The sequence below is a fragment of the Camellia sinensis genome, chromosome 10 (assembly GCF_055761805.1).
Source record: "Camellia sinensis isolate YWXY chromosome 10, ASM5576180v1, whole genome shotgun sequence".
NCBI classification, from domain to species: domain Eukaryota; kingdom Viridiplantae; phylum Streptophyta; class Magnoliopsida; order Ericales; family Theaceae; genus Camellia; species Camellia sinensis.
Genome location: NC_138970.1, coordinates 94,618,803 through 94,628,534, shown reverse-complemented (window position 1 = coordinate 94,628,534; position 9,732 = coordinate 94,618,803).

Below are 9,732 nucleotides of genomic sequence, written 5' to 3'. Positions count from 1 at the left end.
GGTGGTTTAGGCCTTAGACATCAATCTATTTGAGTTGATAGCTTTTTTATTCCATAGTTTCCGTACATATACTCATACTTGTAATAATCATCTTTACAACCTCTTTTCTTTCTTGATTTTCTTTGTTTAAGAGTTGTTTCAAACAATTGATTGTTGTTTAAGGCATGAGAAAGAGACCTTCCATGCTTAATGGTTTAATCTCTTTAGAGGTTCATTAACAGGGCATTACATCTCTCTTGTGCTAAACACAACTTCTTGTTTGACACTTCTCTTCATTAGTGGACGTAGTTATCACTTTTGGACAAAAATGAATAAAGAATGATAAGGTAATATAAAAGAAGCTAATAAAATTGGAATAAAAGTGATAACAAGTAATAAAATTGAGTTGAGTTTAATCGGATGTTATATTGAACCCATTGAATCTTGAAATCATTACATACTCTTTAGCGATATTAATGATTCAAGAATCACTGTCTACCACTTCCCTTGAGGTAACTCTATGATAGAGAAGAGATTTTGTTGGTCTTTTATTTCCATTTATTGAGCCTTTGTCTTATCGGTTCAAAGATCATCACGCAACAAACGTGCAAGTATTGATGGTTTGTGAACAAAATCTACTCCTCCCTTGATTAGTTTCATGATAGGGAGAGACAGAAAGGACAAACATCTCCTGGAAACACTCTGTTTATGCTCTGTTTCATTTCTGTGGCAGCAGGGCAGTACCAAAAAATAGTGGCCGACCGACCACTCTTCCATCTGGCCAACCACTTTCCAAGGCTAGTCGACCACCCTATTTTGTGCAGGCAGTGTCATTTTCATGGCAGAACAGAACAGAAATTGGGGCAAAAACAGATTAATTTTTTGACTGCAAATAGAACAGTTTCTGGCAGCAAAACAGAGAGGTTTTTAGGAGAAATTTGTGCACGTGTGACGCTTTATTTCCCGTGGTTCTTTTATTTAATGCTTTGGTAGTAGTATGTTTAAATTAATTAGATTCGTTCGAAATTGTAATAGCTAGTTAAATTTAGTTATTTGTAATAGATAGTTTAATTAGTTAATTTGGTGTTGTAACAATTAGTTTAAATTCGGACATTCGGACCCTCTTGTATGAAGGCACACTTGTAATATTTGTGTATATCTTCCAACCCTCATTTCTTTTTTCCTTTTATTTATATGCTTATAATGGTAGCATCACGTTTTACATTTTCATATCATTGCCATGCCTTGTATCCATTTTTGCATGCATTAGGTTCGGTTCATTATTTTAAACTTCTTATTATTTCCTACTTAATTGAATACGTGCGCTATCGCATGCTTTGAGTTAAGCCATATGTCATGTTAATAAACCGAACCTATTAGTTGCATTTTGTATGTGTTGCGTTAGCCACTTACATATTAGAGCATGCATTTTTCTAACTATTTTCTTCTATTTTGGCTTGCCTCAGTTGAGTACTAGGTGAGCGTTTTTTGCTTTAGCATATTGCATGTATGTTTGTGTTGTCATATCAAGCATATCACCATGAGGCTACGTGCTTATTTGATATATCTCTTGAATGCCTATGGATAAAGGTTATTTGCTTAAGTTGGGATGATTTGATTAATGTACATATGAGCTCACTTTTTCAAGTGGTACATATTCAAAGCACTTTTCAAAACAAACATGAAATCAAAACATTCCAAAGTAGGCGGAATAGTCTATACTTGTGTGCCTCACATAGTAAGTTAGCATTAATAATCAGAACAAGAGCATATACTGTACATAAAAATCACATCATGATTAGTAGAGGTCGATCTTTGATCGGGTGAGTGGGGTGCTCAATTCATGACCTTCCCCTCATAAGTTCCTGAGCCGAGACACTTTGGTGATGATGAACAAGTGGCCTTTGGCATGAGTCACAGGTTTCTTAAATTTTCCAAAAATATTTAGGTGGCGACTCTGAAATCTGGCAATGCAGTCCATTTTTGGCATTTCTTGTGAATAAATGGATTTTTCTAAGATTTGCCGAACTTGGACTCTTACTCTTTTTCTGATTCACATTGCACTTGTGAATCCAGATTCAGAAACACAGGAGCCCGAACTATAGGGCTATCGTATCCGAAGAGACTAAACCCCTCTGAGGAGCACGAAAAACAAGCTACAGTTTCTGGCGACTCTGCTGGGGATATTAGAGAACTTGACTTTGACTTCATGATGTGAAATTTTATCTACATACATATGTTTTTGGCATTGCATTTGAATGTTATTCATAAATCACTATGTTTTCCATATGCTATTCCTGGACGGCTTGCCTAAAAAGCTTGTCGGTTGTGGGCTCTGCCATGTTGGAAACATAACCCTTGTATCTAGATTATCATCGCACTACTTGATCCTGCTTTCACTTCTCAGTGTTATGTTTGAGAGGTACATTAGGTAACCTTGCTGAGGTACCCTTTTGGACCAATCGGCTTAGTGCATGTCGTGAGCTCTAGAGACCATTCAAAATAGGATAGGATACTGTCCTACATTCAGGATGTTATGAAACCACTTGTGTTGGGTAGCGAAACTCTAGATCACTCCAAAGCTCGGACAGGGAAACATTAACCTCTCATAGAGGTGTTTTGACTGTTTTTGTGCAAAATGTGAAATCTTTGGCAATGTGTGATGCAATATTTGGAGAGTCTTAATCTTGAGACGGTTCTTTTCAACCTTGTGGGTCATATCAGAATCAAAATTTGGGTCAAAATCCAGGGGTTTGTGTTTGATATGGTGGAAAAATATTAGAACCAGAACCAGAACCAGAACCAAAAATTGTATCTTACTTTGTTTTGACCAGCATACCTGGTATCCTGATCTGATGTGGCATTTGTTTTAATGCGAGGTTTGTCTGAGCCAAAGAAGGAGCCGTACCCAACTCAGCAAAGGCCCAATCCCTCCAATCCCAGAAAAAAAAAACCCACCTAGCAAAGGCCCCAAAAGAAAAGATCCATCCAATACCAAAAGACCCACTCTAAAAATCCCAATCCAGTCAAACCTGCCTAGACTAATCCAGTTTAGATATATCAAGTGCAACCGGGTTAAAATCCTTGTTAGTTAGCTCTTGGGATACACCCATCCATTTCCTCAATTACTAACTCAGCAGACCCGCGATGGCACAGAGTCTAGAAGAAGTTATGGCCAAGATAACAGCCTTTCAAAAAACCATGGATACACTAAACTAGAGAATTACTGTGTAGGATGAAACCATTGCTAAAATGTAACGTCTATTTAGGGCATCTACCACACGTCCAGTCTCGGGCCCCCAGCTGAACTCTGACCTACCTCCGCCAGCTGAAGACTTGTAGGGTCCAGATCCTCGAGGAGGGTTGGCTCAAGCTCGAGTTTTCAGATCCCTAGTCCAGCTTAATGAGGGGCTTTTCCCCTTGATATTAATGATCTTGAGCTGACCTTGTTAAAAATTGCTAACCTTGAGAAACAATTCAAAAGGGCACAAAGAATTAGCTCCATTCTCGACATTGAGAATGGGTATACCGAGGTTGCTGCAAGGCTCCTAGACAGATTCAAAATGCCACCCATTGACCATTTTGACGGGTTTGGAGATCCTATGGTACATATTTGGCTTTTCTCGGACGTCCTGAAATCAATGGGTCTAACTAAGCCTCAGAAACTCTCTTTGTATAGAAGAACCCTGTTGGGTATAGCAGCCACTTGATATGCCAAGTTGGAGGATAAAGTGAAACAGAACTGGGAAAATTTGGCTAAGGCGTTTGTCAATCAGTATTCTTACAATACCCAAATTAAAATGACCGCCTAAGCGCTTGAAGCAACCCACTAGAATCCTAAAGAACCTTTTGTGGAATTTGTTGCATGGTAGAGAGTAAAGGTAGCACAAATGACAGATCGATCTTCTGAGAGGGACCAAGTGCGGATAGTGGTGCAAAAGTTTGAGGCTAATATGTTACAAAAGTTAATAGTCGTTCTACTGTTCACTTTCAAAAATTTGCATGAATTAGGGGTTCAGATTGAGAGCGCATTTAACAGGGGGATTATTCCTAGAATAAGCGAACCAATAAGGAGGGTGTTTTCCAGGAGTACCAATGCCAGCAGTAGGACTATTCCCAAATCCACTGAAATCAATACCGTCGCCATCGATCTCAAAACTGACAACTTTTTGCCAATATCAATCCACAAACAGTCAGCCCAACCGGAGCTCAAGGCAAAACGTTTACTCCCCTCCTTATGAGCCTAACTAACGCACTAAAAGTCCTTATGGAAATAGGGTATCTCAAACCCCTTGATCCCAACCTCTTCCTGACCTACTCCCTACTAGACATAACCCCACAAAATATTGTGTGTACTATCAGCAGCACGGTCATGGCACCGATCGTTGTTACTTCCTTCGTCATGAGGTTCAGAATCTCATCGACAACCAGACAATAGCTCCACCTCAAGAACCCAATGCTACCACTGACCCACTTTCCAATCATGACCAAGTACTTCATCCTCACTTTGACCTCATCCATACACTACTTTCTACCTTCGACCCCAATATATATATGTCACTCTATCCCATCTGCCCAAGCCAGAGGTATGCATTTTCGAAAATACTAATTTGTGCATGATGGATACACCCAATCTGGTTTGGATGCACCAAGGGCGCCAAATGGACGAACCCATTACTGCTGAGATATTGGGAATGATTGAAGACCTTCAAGGAACGGTGGCAGATTTAACCTTTGGGGTTCCGACCACATCCTTTACCACACCTCATGTTGGGGATTTTGTACCAAATAATTCTCTAATCTTGGGACAAGCTAAAAGTGGAATGGGCCAATCAAAAACAAACAGGGCCGAAGCCAGTAGCAATAGGAATGGCAACAGGGCGGGGCGAGGCCGAGGATCACCCTCCCCGTCCCCGATCCCCGATCGCAGAACTTCCCCCGTTCTTGGCCCCGATCCTCGACCCCCGACGGGAAACCCACTACCGCCCTCACCCCCACCCCCTAACGGGGATCTGGTTTCCCCAACCCCGAAAATCCTTGGCCAAAAAAACAACATCAACAGAAAAAGAGTTATTTGAGCTCAAATACAACATCAACAACATAAAAAAAAAAAACAACATCAACAACATCTGAGCTCAAAAAGCAACATCAACATAAAAAATAAAATAAAATCAGCTCCAGAAAACGATCTTTATCACCAACAGATTTTAATCAACATCAACATCTTCATCTCCATCATTTTCTAGATCTGAAGAACAAAAGCAAAAAACAAGAGAGAGAGAGAGAGAGAGAGAGAGAGAGAGAGAGAGAGAGATAGTGAGAGGGAGATGAGGGGTCAGCGATGACAACAAGAGAAGGAGCCGGTGGTAGGTGAGGGAGCTGCAGTTGTGTGTGAGAGAGTGAAAGTGAGAGAGAGAGAGAGAGAGAGGGAGGCCAGATGTGTTATGATATTTATATATATGAACACACAACACACACATATATATTTATATATATATATATATATAAACAAGGTCGGGGGCTAAACGGGGCGGGGGCTGGGGCGGGGGCGGGGGCGGGGCTGGGTCCAGGGTTGGAAAATGTATCCCCGTCCCCGGCCCGAATATCATCAAGGATTTATTTTTAAATACCATCCCCATCTCGTCGGGGGTATTTTTCGGGAAAAAAACATTCAATTCGGGGTTAGGTCCCCGTCGGGCCGGGTTCAAATTGCCATCTCTAAGTAGCAAGAAGGAGTTTGGGGTGACTATTGATCCTTGTGCACATCTCCGATTGGTTGTCGAAGCTTTGAGGACTAAAGGCCTGAACAAATGGCAAGTCTTTGCAATTGTTGAAAGGCTTGTAGATGAAACTTTCGTTGCTCAACACACCAATGCTCAAGTGGAGGTTACTATGGATGAATTCAATGAGAAAAGCCAGGTTGTGGGTACTTTGAATCACAAGTTGGCAAACAAGGGAAGGTCAAACAATGAAAATGGATGCTTTACCAGAAACACCTATCCTGATTCCAGTCCCAAGCCCACAAATACCCAACCAACACCCGCCAACCCTTTTACCAATGTTTCTAACACTGATGATTCCCCCTCCTAAAAAAGAACCTTTGCCTATCTCCATATGAGCCCAACCCTTGCCTTGAAGGTACTACTGGAAAAAGGGTATCTCAAACCTCTCAATCATCGACCTCTCCCTAACACTCTTCCACCTATACATGACTCTACCCAATATTGCACATTCCATCAGTAGTACGGTCACCATACTGACCGTTGCTTTCGCCTTTGCCTTCGCCATGAAATCCAAGACTTGATTGACAATAAAGTCATCACTTCACCTGAAAATCCCAAAGTTGTCAATAACCTTCTCACAGATTGCAATAGATTGCCACTCCATAACATAAATCCCATCCATGGCTTGCCAATAATCAACCTTGACCCTAGCTAGCATGGTCAAAAATATGTGTGAGGACAACCATAGTAATTGTGTGGCTCAATCTGTGAGACTCACTTTGAAAGTCTGAAATCAATGTTACTGGGTATGGATATTAGTATTGCTGAATTGAAGGTAGGTCTGGAACCTCCTGTGGGCTACTTGAAGTTTTTTTTTGTGAATTTGGCCGATGGACTTGGAGAGTGAAAACCTCTTTTGTCTCGCGAGAACTGATTTTATTTTAAATCATGTTCTGTAAACAGTTGAGTTGCGTATCGAGCTATGAGTTTTATTTTCTTTGTCTTTTCTTGTGTCTTTGTGTCAGTTGAGTCTCTTTCTTTGAGTCGCTCTCGTGTACCCTCAAGTTTTCCTTTTTCTAAATAAGAAAGCAGGAGTCAAGTTTTGATCATTTTGTTGTGCCTACAGTAATACCTGTGTCACCTTTTAAAAAATAGAAAAAACTTTGAATTTGTTTTTTTGAATGAGATTCTGTTAATAAGCTCGAGTAAAGGATCCCCCAAATGGTTTGAGTGGATTCTGACTCATCGGTGCAAAGTCCTTCATGATTTCAAAAAGTTTAAAGCTATTTCTTCTGCAACTTGCGAAGTTAGGTTCAGAATTGTGCGTGGTGTTCTACATTGTCCTTGGAATTTTCTTCACCGTTAGGTGATCATTTTGGCAAGCACAAAACGGCTTTCAGACCTCACAATCATAGAATTTCTCCCCTTGGTGTTTTCATTAATGGATAAAAGAAACCAAAGAAAAGAAAAGAAAAGCAAAAAAAAAGGAAAAAACAAAAAACAAAAAAAAGAAGAACAGGGAAGAGAAATCAACCATCAAGTCAGGGTATTCATTGGAATGAAATCTAAGTAACTGTGAGGAAAAGAACTTTTGTCTGAATTCGGGAAGGCCAATGCGAGGAAGTACCACATTGCGAGAAGAACTAACTTTCAAAATTGAGCAAAAGAAAAGAAGAAGACATGCATAAGGAGTGGAGAACCAAGCTCAAATCAAGGTGAAGCCAATTCCAGTGTTTAGGGAAAGACTGACTATTGATCAAATTCACCACAAATGTTGTAACGCTATCCTTAAGAGGCTCGCTAGGCCGAAAACCCGAAAGGGCGACCTAGGCAAAAGTTAGAGCATGAAAAATGAAAAATCAAACAAATAAAGCTCGCAAGGTTGAAAACCCCAAAGGGGCGACTTTGGTAAAAGGTAGAGCACAAAAGGAGAGTGTCAAAACTCGAGTGAAACTTAGCCATGAACTACGTTGACTTGATTTCCATTCTTGGGATACGTAGACAACTTCATCCTGAAGTTCGGTTTCAACCATATCCATTTTATTCATCTCAAACCCGATCACCGTACCCAATTCACATTGTCAGCTTCGCATCAATCCATGAACTACACTGACTGTTGCGCATATCATACTTGTGTTGGGTAAGGAAGAACTAGTTTGAATAAACAAGTGGAGAAATTTTCAATACTTGAATTTATTAGTAGAATCTCTAACTTGAGCAAAAAAAAAAAAAAAAAAGGATTCGAAATTGAGTTCTAAAGGAAATATAAGTAATATTAGGGGCACTATGAATGATTAGTTACCTTGAGTCCTTTTCTACTTTTGGGTCAGTTGTGAGTTCTGTTGTGTCGTGCCTGGTGTTTGTCTCAGTCTGCGCTATTTATCTAGTCACCATAGCATGTTTGTTGCTAAAAAACGCTCTTTATCGGGTCACTATAGCGTGTCTGTCGCTCAAAAGCGCTCTTTATCGAGTCACCCTAGCTTGTTTGTCGCTTAAAGTCTAATAGAGTGGCATCACCAAAATTTCATACACGAATGTTCACTCCAAACTCAAAAACAAGTCCATGTGTGGAATGCAAAAACAAATTGAGAGTGCCCATATAAGGGGCATCGCATTCATGATCATTGCAAAGTGTATATGAGGAATTCATCACTACTTTGAAGAAGATTGAAGTAATACTGAGGCAGAAGAGTAGCATGAGTCTGATTGGTTGGCAGCCGTTCCAAGATCTGATGATCCCCATCACACGTGCCTACATAATGTTGAAAAGGTGGCCAGTGACTGGACACTAGGGGCCATTGATTGGGCCATCTATCGAACAAGGGCCATGAACCATACCGTGGCCAGTGAACACTAGGGGCAATTTTCAGTACATCTGATTGGGTCATCAATTGAACAAGGGGCATAAACCTAACCTTTCTCTCAGTCCACTCAAAACCATTTGTTGGGCACTTTTCCCTAGGTTAGGGTAGCTCATCCCCATGATGATTTTGATATGATCCAGCTTTCGAAAGTTGTCTCCGGCTATTTTTAAAACTCTCTTGGGATTGCTATATTCCCTCTGATTAATACATGTGCTTTGGATTATGCATGCATGCTCATACACTCTAGTTGTTTTGAACTGTGTGATTGGTTTCTCTTGCTCTTGACTTTGTTCTGTACTTAAATAGAGTTTCGTTGAGTTATCTTTCGCAGTGTTTTTCAGTTACATTTCAATAAATTGTGGCAAGTTGCCTTACACTCATTTCATAAGGTACATGATGCACTGCTATGTACTGCTCATTTCCCTCTGCATACCATACATCTTTCCCCTGTATTGCACTGTCTTGTGTACCTGCATCGCGCTGTTTTGTACATTTATCCAGCATCACACTATTTTGTGCACCCCCCATATAGCACTGTTTTGTGCATTCAACTTGCATCGCATTGTCTTATGCACCCTGTATCGCACTGTCTTTTGCACCCTATATCGTACTGTCTTGTGCAACTTTGTGCACTCGTTCCACATAACACTATTTTGTGCACCCCCCATAGCATTGTTTTGTGCACCTACATACCCATATAGCACTGTTTTGTGTACCCATAGGTATAAGAATCAACATTATTCCAATTTAAACGACGCAACCTCCATCCACTGGCAACCATAGAATATATCATTTAAGTACTTAGTCGCATGGTAAGATGCTATACATAATAAAATAACATATACAGTCGAGATGCTAAAACTGTAAATGCTCACCTAGTACTCCTCCGGGGCAAGCCAAAAATAACATGCTATATACATATGCATGATCCTATATGCAAATGCCTAGTGCAATACATACACAAAATGCAACTAAAGACCTGTCTACTAACATTTAATACATGAATCATCTCAAGGCATGAGTTAGCGCACAAAGACACATAAGAATTGATAAAAAAACCCACAAATGCAAATTAGCCTAATTTTAATGCATGGAAAATGGATGCAAGTCATGGATATGATAAATAAATAAAAAATGCTTATTAACAGATATGGAAAGCATAGAAA